This window comes from Hyla sarda, chromosome 1 (assembly GCF_029499605.1).
Source record: "Hyla sarda isolate aHylSar1 chromosome 1, aHylSar1.hap1, whole genome shotgun sequence".
In the NCBI taxonomy this organism is placed as follows: domain Eukaryota; kingdom Metazoa; phylum Chordata; class Amphibia; order Anura; family Hylidae; genus Hyla; species Hyla sarda.
Window position 1 is genome coordinate 125,674,812 of NC_079189.1, and position 17,577 is coordinate 125,692,388.

Consider the following 17,577-nt stretch of genomic DNA (forward strand, 5'->3'; position numbering starts at 1 on the left):
AAAGAAATCCTAGTTTAAAAATACTGCTGGGACCATGAAAAGTAGTCCTGGGGGACGCATCTCTCCCTGTACACAGATACACAGGGAGAGTCATGTCACTCAGATATTGCAGGGGAAGGAGTGGCACTGAGACGCGCCCTGATGACTACTTACCACGATTTCAGCAGCTTTTTAAACTATGACTATGGTGTCCTACCATCGCGCTGCACCAGTTTTATGCTTCCATTTGGACAACATAAAACATCATCCATTTTTTCTCTATCGGCTCCATTGGGGGACACAGACCGTGGGTGTATGCTGCTGTCTCTAGGAGGTGACACTATGGCAACAAGAAAGTCTGCTCCTCCCAGCAGGATATACCCGCCTCCAGGCACTGAGGAAATCAGTTTAAGCTTAGTGTCTGAAGGAGGTGGACATGGTCTGGATTTATCCAGACCAGGTCTTCTGATTTTTTATTTTCCTAGTATAGGGACGTGTTTAGTTTTTTATTCCTTTTTCTTTTCTGTTTTCAGGTGGGAACTCAGGGACTCCGGTTCCCTGTTTCCCCATTGCGAGTAAGGGGGCACAGACATTGCGTATATGCGCTGTTCATCCCCCCTCGCCAATGGTCAGCACCTGGGTTGGTACCTCATGCGTCCGGGTCCCCCTATTTCCCTGCTCGCCTCGCTCGTGCATAGCAGCCAGGCGTGATGCATGTAACTAAAGCTGACTGAAGACTTCACTGAAGACTCCCTTTTCTCCATAGGTACGGACTTGCAACCTCTGGAGACCCCCTGTTTTTTGGCCCACCTTTTAGGTTATGGGGCTGGCTTATACAGGGGCTGGACTTTTATTCTGGGGGAGCAGTGGCATCTTAGGGGGCATGGACTTGCAACATCTGGAGACCCTCATTTTGTGGCCCACTTTTCAGGGTCCAAAGGGCTGGCCTGTATTAGGGGCTCTATTTTTTTCTTCTAAAAAAGGGGGAGCAATGACAGAATGTAAGGGTTACTTTATTATGCACATGTGTGTGTGAGTGTGTTCTACTATGCGGCTTACAGCCGCAGCGCTTGTTGTGCGTCTGACAGCCGTGGCGCTTGTACTTTCGGGCGCATGTAACGCCGACTTGCTTTCACTTTCGGCAGCAGATGGCTGCCGGCGGATATGTGTATCGCCCGCTCACTTCCCCGCGGGCGCATATACGGCTAACATATGCGCTCGGGGCAAGAAGCGGGCGCCATTACTGTGTTTCTTCCCGGCGGCCGGGGAGCTATAGCTCCGCCCACAGGGCCGCCGGAGCTTACTGAAGGCGCGTGCCCCTGCTCCAGGAACGCCCCTCTCAGGCTATTGGCTAGCTCCTCTCTGTCTGCATAGAGCGGTGTCTCCTCTCAGCAGGGACAGAGTGATAGTGTGTGGGTTAAAATCTTTCAGCTCTCACACTGAATTACTGTCACAGGGGACACAAATCTGTTCCTCCATCCAAACTGACAACTAGACTGCTAGTCTTCTGTTTTGTCTGTATGACATATTATTCCAAAAATACCTGGTTCTGCTGAGCACACTGGCTCTGCCTGCTCCACTGCTCCCCCAGACCCCCTAGCTTCCCTGGATGTTACAGTTTCCAGTGGATTCGGCCACCTCTCCAGCCTGGGTTCCTTCCTATCCCAGTGTATGGCTGACTTGACTCAAGTCTCCCTTTCGGTGGCTGAGGCCTCCCGTGACATGGTGTCTACCTTGAAGGGGTCTGCCCTGCGCCGGCCCTCTAGTGGGTCCTGCTCCTTTTTTCCACAAGCCTCACGCTCTCGCAAGCGTACTAAGGGTGCTTTTTCTGACTCTTACATTGAGTCTTCAGGTAGACGTGGGTCTCGCCCCCCCCCCGTGTCATCTGATCACAGACGTCGCTCCTCCAGAGGACATTCCTGGAATCGCCGCTCTGCCTCGCCAGAGCCGCGTACCCGGTCAGGGTCGCCTCCCTCCAGGGCTGCCTCCACTCGTTCATATTCTCCTTGTGAACTGGCGGATGAGGCTTCCGAATCGGCATCTGACTCAGAGGACCGCTCGGATACAGTTGAAATGGTGAACTCATTGGTTGCGGCAATAAGAGACACCTTTCACTTAGAGGACCCAGGATCTTCGGACGTGACTCCTGAAATATCCTTTCATCGTGTTCAACCAGCACCTCAAGGGTTCAGCTCTCACGCTGAATTTCTCATCCTTCTGGAATCTGCATGGAAACATCCGGACAAGAGGTTCTCAGGAATAAAGAGGGTTCAAGTGCGTTACTCATTCGCCAAGGACCTTGCCTCTAAGGTGGTTTCCCCTCTCTCGGTGGATCCACCAATTTCCCGCCTCTCTAGGCTGCTACACTGCCGCTAGCAGCGGCTGCCTTCAAGGACTCGACAGACAAGTTGGTGGAGTCCTTAGCGAAGTTTGCCTCTAAAGCAGCAGGCTCTTCTCTGCTTCCCACCTTCACCTTTGCATGGTGGTCCAAGGCCCTTTCGGTGTGGTGCTCAAATCTTTTTTGATTTGGTTCTCCAATGCTCTAAAGCTGGGGGCTTTCTGTGCTCAGCTCCCTTGCAGTCAGTCCATTTTGCTGCCTTTGCTGTGGGTCTCCTAGCGGCCCTCTGCCGCTCCATGTGACTTAGGGCACGGGATGCAGATGCCGCCTCCAAAAGGTCTCTTACCGAGTTTCCTTTTACTGGTACCCGTCTTTTTGACAGGCGCCTTGACAAGATTATCTCTGAGGCGACTGGGGGGGGTAAGAGTTACTTGTTGCCTCAAAATAAGGCTCGCTTTTCTTCCCGGGTGAGGTCCTCTTCCTTTCGGTCCTTTCGGACCTTTGGACCCAATAAGGGGTCTGGGCAGGCGCCTTCGCCGGACAAGAGGTGGTATCATAATCCGGTCCTGTTGAACAAATTGAACCCTGATATCCCTCCCCAATGCTGGCGTTGTGGAGGGGGTTTAGGCACTGCCTTTCATATATTCTGGTCATATATTCTGGTCAAGTTCCGGGTGCGTCCGTCTTGGAAGTCGGACACCAACCGTTCCGGCCGTTTTGCTCGGGTGGGAGGTCGTCTCTTACTTTTTCGAGACAGCTGGACCACACACATTCAGGAAGTCCCGAGCTCCTCGGTTTCCTTCTTTGGCGAAGCAGTTTCGGGAGGCCCTCCAGTCCCTGCCCAGGGAGTCATTGTCCCCGTTTCTCCAGGGGAATGTTTTCGGGGTTTTTATTCCAATTTTTTGGTGGTCTCCAAGGAAGGCATTTCTGTGCGACCAATTCTGGACCTCAAGCGTCTCAGCGTCATCTTCTCCGCCACTTCTGATTGGAATCTCAAGGTTCGGTAGTGGCATCCATGGAACAAGGGGAGTTTCTTTCTTCATTGGTCATCAAGGATGCCTACCTCCATGTTCCAATATTTCCCGGCCATCAGCGGTACCTCCGCTTTGCGGTACCGGAGGGGCGTTTTCAATTCATAGCCCTCCCTTTTGATCTGGCCTCGGCTCCTCGAGTCTTTACAAGATCCTTGCGCCAGTAATAGCCCTGTTGCGGTCGAGAGGAGTCTCGATGATCCCTTTCCTGGACGACCTTCTCATCTAGGTTCCCACCAGAGTCCAGACTCTGGAGAATGTGGATCTCACTCTCTAGATTCTGAATCATTTCGGGTGGATGGTCAACCGGGACAAGTCTGTCCTCTCTCCCGCCCAGTCTCTGATTTTTCTCGGGACTTCAATTCAACTCGGCCCCTGCCCGGACTTGCCTTCCGACTGACAAATGTCTGACGCTCCTGTCAGGAGTCCGCTCTCTTCGGGCCCAGGCCACAGTTTCCATCCGCAATTACATGGAAGTCTTGGGTCGGATGGTAGTGGCCATGGAAGCCGTACCCTTTGCCCAGTTTCGTTACCATCCCCTTCAACTGGCGATTCTCTCTCGATGGGACAGATCTCCTCTTTCTCTCAATCGCAAGATTACTCTCCCTCGTCGGATCCGTCAGTCTCTGCTCTGGTGGCTCCACTCCCCCCTTCTTCAAGGGCGATCATTTCTTCCCCTCCACTGGCAGGGTGTGCTCTTCTGGGAAGCGGATTTCCTTAGCCGGTCCTCAGTCAACCCTGGAGAGTGGTCCCTGCATCCAGAGGTCTTCGCGCAGACCTGCGACCTCTGGGGCATTTCAGACGTGGGCCTCTTCGCGTCGGCACAATCGGAAGATTCTTCCATTTTGTCAATGTTCCGGGACCCCCTGGCTCTAGCCGTGGACGCCCTAGTGATTTCTTGGACGGGGTTTGTTCTGCCCTGTCTGTTCCCTCCCCTTCCGCTCCTTCCCAGGGTTCTGAGGAAGCCCAAAGCGGAGGACGTTCCTGCCATACTGGTAGCTCCAGTTTGGCCCCGTAGGTCGTGGTACGCTGACATGGTCAGGCTCCTGGGCGACACTCCACTGCGCCTTCCACTTCGTTCGGACCTGCTTTCTCAGGGTCCTCTTTACCACCCCATTTTACCGTCGGCGTGTCGGTTGAGACCGCGGTTTTGAGAACCCGTGGTTCTCTTCCCAAGTCATTCGCACCATGTTCAGGGCTCGCAAGCTTTCCTCAGCAAAAATTTACCACCGTAACTGGCGGTCTTATTTTCGTTGGTGTGAAGCTCAGGTTTTGTCTCCTGTTACCTTTTCTGTTCCCCGTCTTCTTGCAGTCGGGATTGGGACTGGGGTTGTCTTTCAGTTCCCTTAACGGTCAGGTTTCGGCCTTTCCTATTCCTTTCCAGCGTCCTCTGGCTTCTAATTCTCATGTCCGGATCTTCCTTCAAGGAGTGGCGCATGCTGCCCCTCTTTATTGGTCACCTTCTCCCCTTGGGACTTGAATCTGGTTCTGGGTGTCCTCCAAGGTGAGCCTTTTGAACCCCTTAGGGAAGGTGTCCCTGCGCCTCTTTTCTTGGAAAGTGGCGTTTCTTGTTGCTATGACCTCCATTCGGAGGGTGTCTGATTTGGCAGCTCTCTTCTGACATTCACCAGGACAAGGTTGTCTTCCGACCAGATCCTTCCTTTTTGTCTAAGGTTGTTTCGGCCTTCATCTCAATGAGGACATTGTTCTTCCGTCCTTTTGTCCTGCTCCTTCTCATCCTAAGGAGCATTTACTCCACAAACTGGATGTGGTTCGGGCTGTTGGGTATTACCTCTCTATCTCCTCTTCGTTTCGTCAGTGCGATTCCTTTTTCGTCCTTACGGAAGGTCGTCGTAAGGGACAGCCTGCTTCCAAGGCCACCACTTCTCGGTGGATCCAGTCTGCCATTTTGGAAGCCTATCGCTGTAGGGGGAAGATTCCTCCCTTCAGGGTTGTGGCTCATTCTACCCGCTTCTGTTGGGGCATCCTGGGCTCTCCATAACAAAGCCTCGGCCTCTCAGATTGCAAGGCGGCTACTTGGTCGTCTTTGCACACTTCTCGAGGTTCTACCGGGTTCATACCTTCGCATTGGCTGATGCTAGTCTGGGCCCACACAGCTCCCGCCCTTTTGGGTTTCTCTTTGGTTCTCTGTCCGAGGGTGTGTTCAGTTATATATTTTCTTCTGTTCTCGGACAGTTCGTGTTTTTTGCTTGACCTGTGGGTCCTCTCCTATAGCTCTAGTACTTAAACTGATTACCTCAGGGCCTGGAGGCGGGTATATTCTGCTGGGAGGAGCCGACTTTCTTGTTGCCATAGTGTCACCTCCTAGAGACAGCAGCATACACCCACGGTCTGTGTCCCCCAATGGATCCTTCGAGAAAGAGATTTTACGGTTAGTGTTAAAAAATCTCCTTTTTATTCAGTCATAAAAACATTAAACCATAATTAATGAATTGTGCCAGATTTGCTCCTTTCTAGACACTCCATTTATTTAAATCAGAGTAATCCGTTTTACATGATGCTGTCCCGCAAAATAGCCTTGCAGACGGCATTTTCTACATCATCTGCGACCGTGGCGGACTTTTGAGCTGAATCTCTGATCTAGCGTCATTCTTCTTTAGTCTCTCTTTTTGTTTTCAATTAATTTCAGATAAAAAAAAACAATAGCTGTTACAGCAAGATAGGGAGAGACTAGAGTATCTCCTATTTATCACAACGCAAGCGTCCTTCAAGTTTATTATTGGCACATTAGTAAGGATAATGCCTCTTCGCACATAGCAATTCTTCACTCTGAATTATTTTCTTCTGTCACAGTTAATAGTTGTAATTGACTTCTCAGCAAAACACTGGCCAAGACAAATAATATTTTAGCCCTCCTATATCATACACAACATGGTTATACCAGATTCCTGCAGCGTTTATCCTGAGCACTTTAGGCAGACATGTTGAAGTACGATGCTGATACAAGAATGCAAGGTGACTGGTCTGTAGTGCTGTTGTGTGTTTTTTTTTTTACTCCTTTAATACTCACAGGGTCTTTCATCTTTATCACACCATATCAGACAATTTCCTTTTAAGACAGTAATGAACCCGTTCTGGTTAAAGTCAATTGTTCATTTTGTTTATCCATATGTAGGAAGGAGAAGGGAATCAATCTGTTTTTTAAGTGATAACGTCCAACTTTATCCAGATGCCTTTCAAGTCAGACCTGCTGAGCATCCTCATGAGATGGTGTGGTCACCTTAGTATGGGACAGCAGAGAAAGTAACCTCTAAAAAGCTTAACTCGAGTTGTCGTCTGATTTAGTTCAGACACTAGTGATGTGCTATGGTGCTAATGTATGTGATTAGAGCTCTTTAAGATTTGACCCATTATTGTGGCATAAAACAAAACCAGCTAATAGGGTTGCTTTGTGTTTTTAAGTGCATTCCACCAAAAGGGTTGTTAATCCAGGGCTTTGAATATTTCAGACTGCCTTTCCTGGGGGGCTAGAGTGATAAGCCATGTTATAGATAGGACTGGCTTCTAAAGGCAAAGCACAAAGAGGCTGATAGTGGTGGTCCACTGGGACAATGCTTACATTCCATTCATAGCACCATTGCTACTCTGGGGATAAATGTTTCTTTACATTTGTTATGGAGAGCTTTGTCTCCAGGAAGGGAGGAGGACAGAAATATTGAGAAATGTATCCGTTCTCCATTCTATACATAGATTCTTTTTAAAATTACAATATATATATATATATATATATATATATATATATATATATATATATATATAAAATCAACCTACAGTCCAGCTGCACATAATGTCAGTCACATACAACACTTAACCTACAAAAGATTGACACTGTAATATTATCAATATAGAATCTTTATTGAACATTGATACAAGACAAAAATAGCATCCACTCCCCATCCGTTTTTGTTGTTTTCTTGGGGGGTATGTGTATTTGATAGGGTGGGTTATTTTAACAGGAGGTCTATTTTTGTCTTTTATCAATTTTCAATAAAGATTCTATATTGATATTACAGTATCAATCTTTTTTAAGGTTAGGTACTTATACATATATTTTGCCTGCCACCTCAAGATAATTTGTCTCCACTATTCTACTGCACAGGGGTACTCAACTACTTTTAGTAGGAGTCCGCTTTTCCAGGTCTGCCATCCGGTGGAGGTCCGAGCTAAACCCTAAGACCTGGTTCACACCTGACGGCCACAGTGCCATGCCAGAAATAGGCACTGCCTGTTGTAGAACATAATTAGTACTTAAGTCATAGACATTCTACAACTTCTATACACTGTGCCCCTGGTATAATACTGCCACACACTGTGCCCCTGAATATATAACTGCCACACACTGTACCCCTGGTTTTATACTGCAACACACTGTGCCCCTAAATATAGAACTGCCACTTACTGTGCCCCTGGTATAATACTGTTGCACAATATGCCCCTGAATATAATACCGCCACATGCTGTATACCTAAATAGAATGCTGTCAAAAACTATGCCCCTGATATAATACTGAAACATTCCTGTCCCTGAGTGTAATACTGCCACACATCGTGCCCCTTAGTATAATACTGCCACACACCATGCCCTTGAGTATAATACTGCCACACACTGTGGCCCTGAGTATAAAACTACCACATGCTGGGCTCCCAAATATTATATTGCCACTTGCCCCGAAGCGAATTATACCTCTGTGTCCCTTAAAACAATGAATGAGGTGCCCACCCCCCCTCATATGAACTCTCCAGCTGTTGCAAAACTACAACTGCCATCATGCAGACGAAGAGCATGATGGGAACTGTAGAGATAAAGGTAATACACGTATTTCCAGGGTCGGACTGAGAGCAAAAATAGGCTCGGGCATATTGAACTATGCAGCCAATTTTTTTCACAGTGGGTCGCAGAAGTCAGACACCCATTAAAATAAAACAGGCTGCAACACACTGTGCCCCTAAATATAGAACTGCCACTTACTGTGCCCCTGGTATAATACTGTTGCACAATATGCCCCTGAATATAATACCGCCACATGCTGTATACCTAAATAGAATGCTGTCAAAAACTATGCCCCTGATATAATACTGAAACATTCCTGTCCCTGAGTGTAATACTGCCACACATCGTGCCCCTTAGTATAATACTGCCACACACCATGCCCTTGAGTATAATACTGCCACACACTGTGGCCCTGAGTATAAAACTACCACATGCTGGGCTCCCAAATATTATATTGCCACTTGCCCCGAAGCGAATTATACCTCTGTGTCCCTTAAAACAATGAATGAGGTGCCCACCCCCCCTCATATGAACTCTCCAGCTATTGCAAAACTACAACTGCCATCATGCAGACGAAGAGCATGATGGGAACTGTAGAGATAAAGGTAATACACGTATTTCCAGGGTCGGACTGAGAGCAAAAATAGGCTCGGGCATATTGAACTATGCAGCCAATTTTTTTCACAGTTGGTCGCAGAAGTCAGACACCCATTAACCCCTTAAGGACCAAGGACGTACCGGTACGTCCTTGGTCCTGCTCTTCTGATATAACGCGGGGTTACACAGTAACCCCGCGTCATATCATGGCGGGCCCGCGTCATAGTGAAGCCGGGACCCGCCTCTAATAGCGCGCAGCGCCGATCGCGGCGCCGCGAGCTATTAACCCTTTAGCCGCGCGCTCAAAGCTGAGCCGCGCGGCTAAAAGTGAAAGTGAAAGTTCCCGGCTAGCTCAGTCGGGCTGTTCGGGATAGCCGCGGCTAATCGCGGCATCCCGAACAGCTGACAGGACAGCGGGAGGGCCCCTTCCTGCCTCCTCGCTGTCCGATCGCCGAATGACTGCTCAGTGCCTGAGATCCAGGCATGAGCAGTCATCCGGCAGAATCGTTGATCACTGGTTTCTTATGAGAAACCAGTGATCAACATAGAAGATCAGTGTGTGCAGTGTTATAGGTCCCTATGGGACCTATAACACTGCAAAAAAAAAGTGAAAAAAAAAAGAGAATAAAGATCATTTAACTCCTCCCCTATTAAAAGTTTGAATCACCCCCCTTTTCCAATAAAAAAAAAAACACAGTGTAAATAAAAATAAAAATAAACATATGTGGTATCACCGCGTGCGGAAATGTCCGAATTATAAAAATATATCATTAATTAAACCGCTCGGTCAATGGCGTGCGCGCAAAAAAATTCCAAAGTCCAAAATAGTGCATTTTTGGTCACTTTTTATATCATTTAAAAATGAATAAAAAGTGATCAATAAGTCCTATCAATGCAAAAATGGTACCGTTAAAAACTTCAGATCACGGCGCAAAAAATGAGCCCTCATACCGCCCCATACATGGAAAAATAAAAAAGTTATAGGGGTCAGAAGATGACAATTTTAAACGTATTAATTTTCCTGCATGAAGTTATGATTTTTTTCCAGAAGTACGACAAAATCAAACCTATATAAGTAGGGTATCATTTTAATCGTATGGACCTACAGAATACATATGAGGTGTCATTTTTACCGAAAAATGTACTACGTAGAAACGGAAGCCCCCAAAAGTTACAAAACAGCGTTTTTTTTTTCAATTTTGTCGCACAATGATTTTTTTTCCCGCTTCACCATAGATTTTTGGGCAAAATGACTGACGTCATTACAAAGTAGAATTGGTGGCGCAAAAAATAAGCCATCATATGGATTTTTAGGTGTAAATTTGAAAGAGTTATGATTTTTTTAAGGCAAGGAGCAAAAAACGAAAATGCAAAAACGGAAAAACCTCCGGTCCTTAAGGGGTTAAAATAAAACAGGCTGCATACTCTAAAATCACCTCGCTTTAAGTGGCTCTCCAGGTGTTGCAAAGCTACAACTCCCATCATGCCTGCAAAGCTTCAGGCATTATGGGAGTTAGTTTTGTATCACAGATTGGGGTACAGTGTCACCCGTCATCACTGCAGAAATTACCAGTGACTCCAGCTCTGATGGGACAGTCAGGAGAATACCCAATTATATAATGACTCACTGGAGAAGTCTTCTCTGTTGTCTTTACTTTTCTTCTTCCTCTGGTCTTTGTCTTCTTTCAGCTCCATCTTCTCTGCAGAGTCTGACGCCTGGACATCATTGATTACTTTGTTGGCAGATCCTCATTCTCTGTATAAAGACAATAATCATTATAATCCTGCCAGACATCATGACCCCTAAAATAATACTTTATTAACTTACCTTTAATAGATACTATACTTCTAAAAACAGTAGAGAGAAAGGGGTCCAAACAAAGTGGGCTAAAATCCAAATGAAATACAGCTATGCATGCAATTTTAACCTCAATGTGGAGAGCCTAATATTTTATAATATAGAACAAACATTTTATGTGAATCTAGTGCAAGCGGTGTACTCACTGATAAGGATAAATTATATCCTTTAATAGAGTCTGCTTTTTTAGATAATTCTGGCTCTGATGTTAGGTACTGAAACGGCATGATCTTTTTGCTATTATTAGTGCCTCCTATAACTATATATTTTTTTGCCACTACACAATTAAAGGGGTACTCTGCTGCTCAACAAACTGTTCCGAACGCTAGAGTTTGCGCCGGGAGCTTGTGACTTCATAGCCCCTCCCCCTCATGACATCACGTCCCGCACCCTCAATGCAAGTCCATGGGAGGGGGCTTGACAGCCATCACGCCCCCTACCATAGACTTGCATTGAGGGGGCGGGTTGTGACATCATGAGGGGGCGGGGCCATGACGTCACAAGCTCCCGGCGCCGACTCCAGCGTTCGGAACAGTTTGTTCCAAACGCTGAGCAGCAGAGTACCCCTTTAAGTGTGAAATTATACAGTCTGTGATCTGTAGGTTGGCTGGCTTGTTGATGTCTAGGGCTTTAGATGCTAGACATATCATGCCAACGCTTAAAATAGAAATGGATGGCGCCGTGTGGTTATCCGATGGGTAACACAGCTTACCTTTAATGGGAATGTGTGTAAGCTTCTGTGTTGTCAAAACAGAGAAAATTGCTCTTTTATACCTTCTATAAAGCGTGAAAGAGGCGTTCACCAACCACACATCCAAGTCTCATGGATGCAAATCTCCAAGTTGATTCAAAGGGTGATGCATGTGCGGTAAGATTGACAGCCTCAGGTACTCGCCACACGTGTGCCTTCCCTTGAATCAACTTCCATCCATATTAATCAAAAGAGGAAAGGAAGGAGGAAAGGAGACTACGGCACTGATGCAGCTGGCAAAGTCTGAAATTTTCTCTGTTTTGGACAGCTACCACAATGGTATTTTTCATGTTAGTGTACAGTCTGCTATATCACAAGCCCTGACAGATTCCCTCTTAAGTGTAAGTCCAGAGCTGCTCATTCACCATGATGCACAGCGAGCCCAGTGAGTTCTATGCATAAGCCCTTTTCTGATGCAAGGTACTCATGCATGGAATATTGTGGGTTCCATACAATTTCCTCAGCAATTGTATCTCCCAGTATGAGCAGATCTTGACTTAAACTTTAATTTTTTACACTATGTGGTGCTGCAGGGAAAAACTGATCCAGTGGTCAGGTGTATATACACCCATACAAAAGAGAAATTCCCCAAAAATGTTTAGTTTATTAAATTTATGTTAAAACAAACAACGGTGTGCACAATAGGGATCGACCGATATCCTTTATTTAGGGCCGATACTGATAATCTGTGGAGGTTAGGGCCGATAGCCGATAACTTATACCGATATTCCGGTACAAGTTATCGGCTATTTATCCCCTGCGACACCGCTGCAGATCATTGATTTAAAGCGGGCGCTTTAAATCAATGAACTGCAGCAGCTTTTGCGGTGCCATAAACCGCCGCCGCCACCCGCTTCTCTCCCCCTGCCTGTCCGGGGGTCCTCCTGAGTCCTAACACCGCCACCGCGACCACCGCTCCGCGCACCGCCCCGGCGGTGGGGGGTTCGACGTGGTGCGGGGCAGTGCGGCGGGTCGGTGGGGGGGCGGTCGCGGTGCGGGGCATTATCGGATTATCGGCAAGGTAATGGCCGATACCGATAATGCCCAAAATCGTCATTATCGGCCGATAATATCGGCCAAACCGATAATCGGTCGATCCCTAGTGCACAACATATAAAAACAGAAGCTAAGCGTTTGAAGTGCAATGGATTGTCATTGGAGTTGAGCAAGCTTTTCAATAGTTCAGTTCGCAAGGCTCACAGAACTTGTCCAAAATGTTTGGTTCATGGCGAAATAAGGTCTGGGTAATAACTCATTTATGAATTATGAATAATTATTTATGGTCAACAAAAATCTTTAAAATATTATGACCGTTATTATTTGCCAGAAATATACAAACAATGCAATTCACCATATCTGGGCACGACTATTTCCCCCGATATGAGTTCTATTAAGTAGTGGTAGTAATTTTTGCAATATAATAAATTAATAACGCAGTTATTATAAAAATATGTACATTTATTGGTTACAATTGATTAACAATAAAGAGAGTATATAAACAGTCCATGATATAAATGAAATTATACAAAAAATAGTATGTTATTTAATAATATTAAACTTAATCACAGAAGTAGGTTCAGATATCGGTATATTACTTTGCATAGAGATCGTCATATCAAATGATATCGTATGGGCATTATACATATATAAAATATGAGTAAACCCCGCCCAGTTCTAACCCCAACTATCTCTGGTAAGATACGGTACTAAATATATAATTTATAGTATGCTACCAATTAGGAAGACTTAAATTACGTTTCCACGTGGGAATTATTATGTCATGTGGTGGAGTAGAGAAAGATCCCATTAAACTATGCTAATATGCAATATGATTGCATTGATCCCCATAAGACGCACCCTGTTCATCTGCAGCAGTAGGAGGTGTGGCTTATAAACTACTTTTACATCTCATAATTGAGATTATATATAAACCAAGTTCTGCTCAGCTACATGACATAATTCCATCCACATAAAAAGGAGGTTACTTAATCAAATAAGAAACCCGTGTATCTTACCGAGTGTATGCATAGTTGCTCTTCTGGATAAAAGATGGCTGCCTGGGGTCAATGGAAACTCCTGTAGTCAATAACCAGTCTTCATAGAAGACATGACATATGGGACAAAGCTTTCTCCCTGGCTATTCATGGGGATATATGTTGCTTCTATGATGCCTCCTTTTGCAGTGCTCCTCCTATCTTCCTTACACGTGCTTTTAACCTGTTCCTTCTCTTAAAGGACATCTGTACTGCATGAATTTTACATACCGTATTTTTCGCCATATAGGACGCTCCGGCATATAAGACACACCCAATTTTAAAGGAGGAAAATCTAGAATACAATGTAAAGTATAGGACAATGATCTTCAACCAGCGGACCTCCAGATGTTGCAAAACTACAACTCCCAGCATGCCCGGACAGCCGTTGGCTGTCCGGGCATGCCAGGAATTGTAGTTTTGCAACATCTGGAGGTCCGCAGGTTGAAGACCACTGGTATAGGAGGTAATACTCACGTGTCCCCGCTGCTCCGGACCCGTCACCGCTGCCCTGGATGTCGCCCTCCATCGCTGTCTCCGCGTCCCCGGGGTGTCCCTGTCGCTCCGGAACGTCTTTGCTGCCCGTGTCCTCGCTCTCCGTCGCCACCATCACGCCGCTACGCACACCGCTCCTATTGAATGACGGGACGGCGTGCGCGACGACGTGATGACGACGAAGGAGAGCGCCGTCCATGCAGGGGATCCCGGCATGGAGCAGACACTTAGGAGGCAGGTAAGATCCCTCCCGGTGCAGCTGGGTTAGTGTCACTTTCGCTTCAGATGCGGCGGTCAGCTTTGATCGCCGCGTCTGAAGGGTTAATACAGGGTATCACCGCGATTGGTGATGTCCTGTATTAGCCGTGGGACCCGCTCGTTGATGGCCGCAGGGACCGCAGCGATAGGGCAGGGTTTTAATGTGCATTTGCCATATAAGACGCACCAACTACCCCCCCCCCCCCCCCCCCCCCCCCAGTTTTGTGGAAGAAAAAGTGCGTCTTATACGGCGAAAAATACAGTATTCCTGTGCCCGGGCTGCAAAAATAAACTAAACTTTAACTCACCTTCCTACGTTCCCCGTTGCTCCTGTATCTGCCTCACGGTTCTCCGCTGCGATCCTCAAGCTTTTTCCTGGGGACGGGCAGCGATGTCCCGTCTCGGCCGGTGATAGGCTGAGCGCACTTTCATTTAAGGAGCCGGCCAGAGTATTGTTGTGTAAAAGCTTTCTGGCATCAGTAGTTCCACATTGAGTTCTTCTGTGCACTGCTCAGCTTTCTCTCAAAGATGGCGACAAAGGGTTTTATCACTAATTTTAGACCCACACCTGTGCTGTCTTCTTATTGGCTGTATGCATGCAATGATTGCAGCTAGCAGCAAGATCACATGACTGCAGGTTACCAAAAGTATCCCTGGCAACTCTGATGTCATCATCTCAGTTGGAAAGATTTCTTAAAACTTGTGCATAGTAAAAGTTGACCGGTTGCTCATAGCAACCAATCATTTGCTTCTTTTATTTTTAAAAAGTCCCCGGAAAAATAGAAAAAGTGATCGATTTCCTCTGCACAGGTTTTAAAAATCTTCCCAAATGTTCCTACTTCCTTATCCTATGCTTAAATAGGGCAATGTGCTCCTCATCCCTTCTCCTGGTGCAAGGCAAGTGTATTACAAGTGACCATTTATAAGAACAACTTCTTTTTGTAGGTAAAAGTAACCTGATATGTCAGATTTTTAAGTAGTTTCACATTTGATAAACTGCACAGGGGTGGTCTGGCACAATGCAAAAAAAAAACTACCATCTGACGTAGGAGCTTATTCTCTTGAATACAGAGTGCCAATATCTACCAGCAGGGGACCCAGCGCTTCCCTGTATCAATTCTCTTTTTACAATAAGACATGGTGAGCCTGAAATATTCTTCTGGAGTGAATTGAGTTGTTAAACCAGCCATGCACATTAGTCATTTTCAGAAAATAATGTGTATTAGAATTGCCCATTTGTATCCTGCTGCAAAAGTCACTGCAGAAACTGTAAGGTCAGAAAAAAGAAAATATTTGCTGTTGCAGAGAGAAAAAATTCAGTATGACTTACAGAATAAATGCTATAGAGAAACCTACAGAGTCTACAGTTGTTGGGAACTGTATGTAGAAATTTATCACCAGCATAAGGCCCCCCCAGCACACACCAACATCACCCCCCCCCCCAAATCCTCCAAAAGGGGAACTAGAAATCACCTTTACTTTCAGCAGTTGAGTTTGCACGCCCGGCCGCACACATGATGCCGCTCACTGGTGATGTGCAACATTACTTACCAGTCGCTCACATGACTTCGTGTCATTACTCCTATGTTCCCGTCCACATGCTACACATTTACAGAAAAAACACATAAAACCTCCAGTTACTCAGTCCTAGTCTGGTAACTGAGGCCCCCTGTTTGGCAAGGAGCATAGGGCCTGGGCGTAGTTACCGCTTGAAATCTCCATCAGGCCGCGCCACCATGTTGAGAAGGCCACACGTTGAACGCACTGGCAGTAAAGTGTTTTGTTCAGGGACATTTCCAGGATTTCTAGGAATAGCGGAGCACTGTGGCCAGTTTTGCTTTTTTTGTTTACCCTCCTCACTACGTCCTTAAATATCCAAGCCACAGCAACAAGACTAGAAGGAAAATAAAGGTGAAACATATAAACACAGAGTTATTTGGTCATTGGCAGGGTCAAGCACCAGTATAACCAATAATACCACCATACAGTGGTCACATACCAGTTCTACAGTGGGGATCAAAAGTTTGGGCACCCCAGGTAAAAAATTGTATTACTGTGCATAAAGAAGCCAAGGAAAGATGGAAAATTCTCCAAAAGGCATCAAATTACAGATTAGACATTCTTATAATATGTCAACAAAAGTTAGATTTTATTTCCATCATTTACACTTTCAAAATAACAGAAAACAAAAAAATGGCGTCTGCAAAAGTTAATATCTTGTACTGACCCCTTTGGCAAGTATCACCACTTGTAAACACTTTTTGTAGCCAGCCAAGAGTCTTTCAATTCTTGTTTGAGGCATCTTTGCCCATTCTTCCTTACAAAAGTCTTCCAGTTCTTTGAGATTTCTGGGCTGTCTGTCACGCACTGCTCTTTTAAGGTCTATCCATAGATTTTCAATTATGTTGAGGTCAGGAGATTGTGAAGGCCATGGCAAAACCTTCAGTTTACGCCTCTTGATGTAATCCGATTGCGAGGTGTGTTTAGGATCATTATCCATTTGTAGAAGCCATCCTCTCTTTAACTTAAGCTCTTTCACGATGGCATCAAGTTAGCATCCAAAATTTGCTGAAATTTAATTGAATCCATTTTTCCTTCTACTCGTGAGATGTTCCCTGTGCCACTGGCTGCAATACAAGCCCAAAGCATGATTGATCCACCCCCATGCTTAACAGTTGGACAGAGGTTCTTTTCATTAAATTCTGTTCCCCTTCTTCTCCAAACGTACCTTTGCTCATTCCGGCCAAAAAGTAAAATTTTTTACCTCATCGGTCCACAGAACTTGATTCCAAAATGCATCAGGCTTGTCTATATGTTCATTTGCAAAGTTCAAACGCTGATTTTTGTGGTGAGGCCGTAGAAGAGGTTTTCTTCTGATGACTCTTCCATGAAGACCATATTTATACAAGTATCTCTTTATAGTGGAATAGTGTACCACAACTCCAGTGTTTGCCAGATCTTTCTCGAGGGATTGTGCAGTCAAACGTGGGTTTTGAATTGTTTTTCTCACAATCATGCGAGCTGTTCTGTCTGATATTTTTCTTGGTCTTCCAGATCTTGCTTTAACTTCCACTGTTCTTGATGACTGCCATTTCTTAATTACATTCCGAACAGAAGATATTGACATCTGAAAATGTTTTGCTATTTTCTTATAGCCTTCTCCAGCTTTGTGAGCGTCAACTATTTTCAGTTTCAGATTTCTAGACAAATGCTTAGAAGAACCCATGGTGCTGATTGTTGGGGCAAGGTCAGATGAGTCTGGGCTTTTAAAACCTTTGAGATTAACATCACCTGGTCTTCCCAGATGATGATTGAGAACAATCCATGACACTGGCAGGTCTCAGCTTTGCAAAGGGGGCAGTGCATGCTATAAATTCTGCAGGGTGTCCAAAGTTTTGCAGACGCCATTTTTTTGTTTTCTGTTATTTTGAAAGTGTAAATGATGG

General features: G+C 45.7%; 1 protein-coding gene across 4 annotated transcripts in view; it reads left to right on the forward strand.

Annotated features, from left to right (window-relative positions):
• Nucleotides 1-17,577, forward strand: part of NEK1 (NIMA related kinase 1) — a 145,371-nt gene that overhangs the window by 103,642 nt on the left and 24,152 nt on the right. The gene's annotated exons all lie outside the window — the stretch shown is intronic.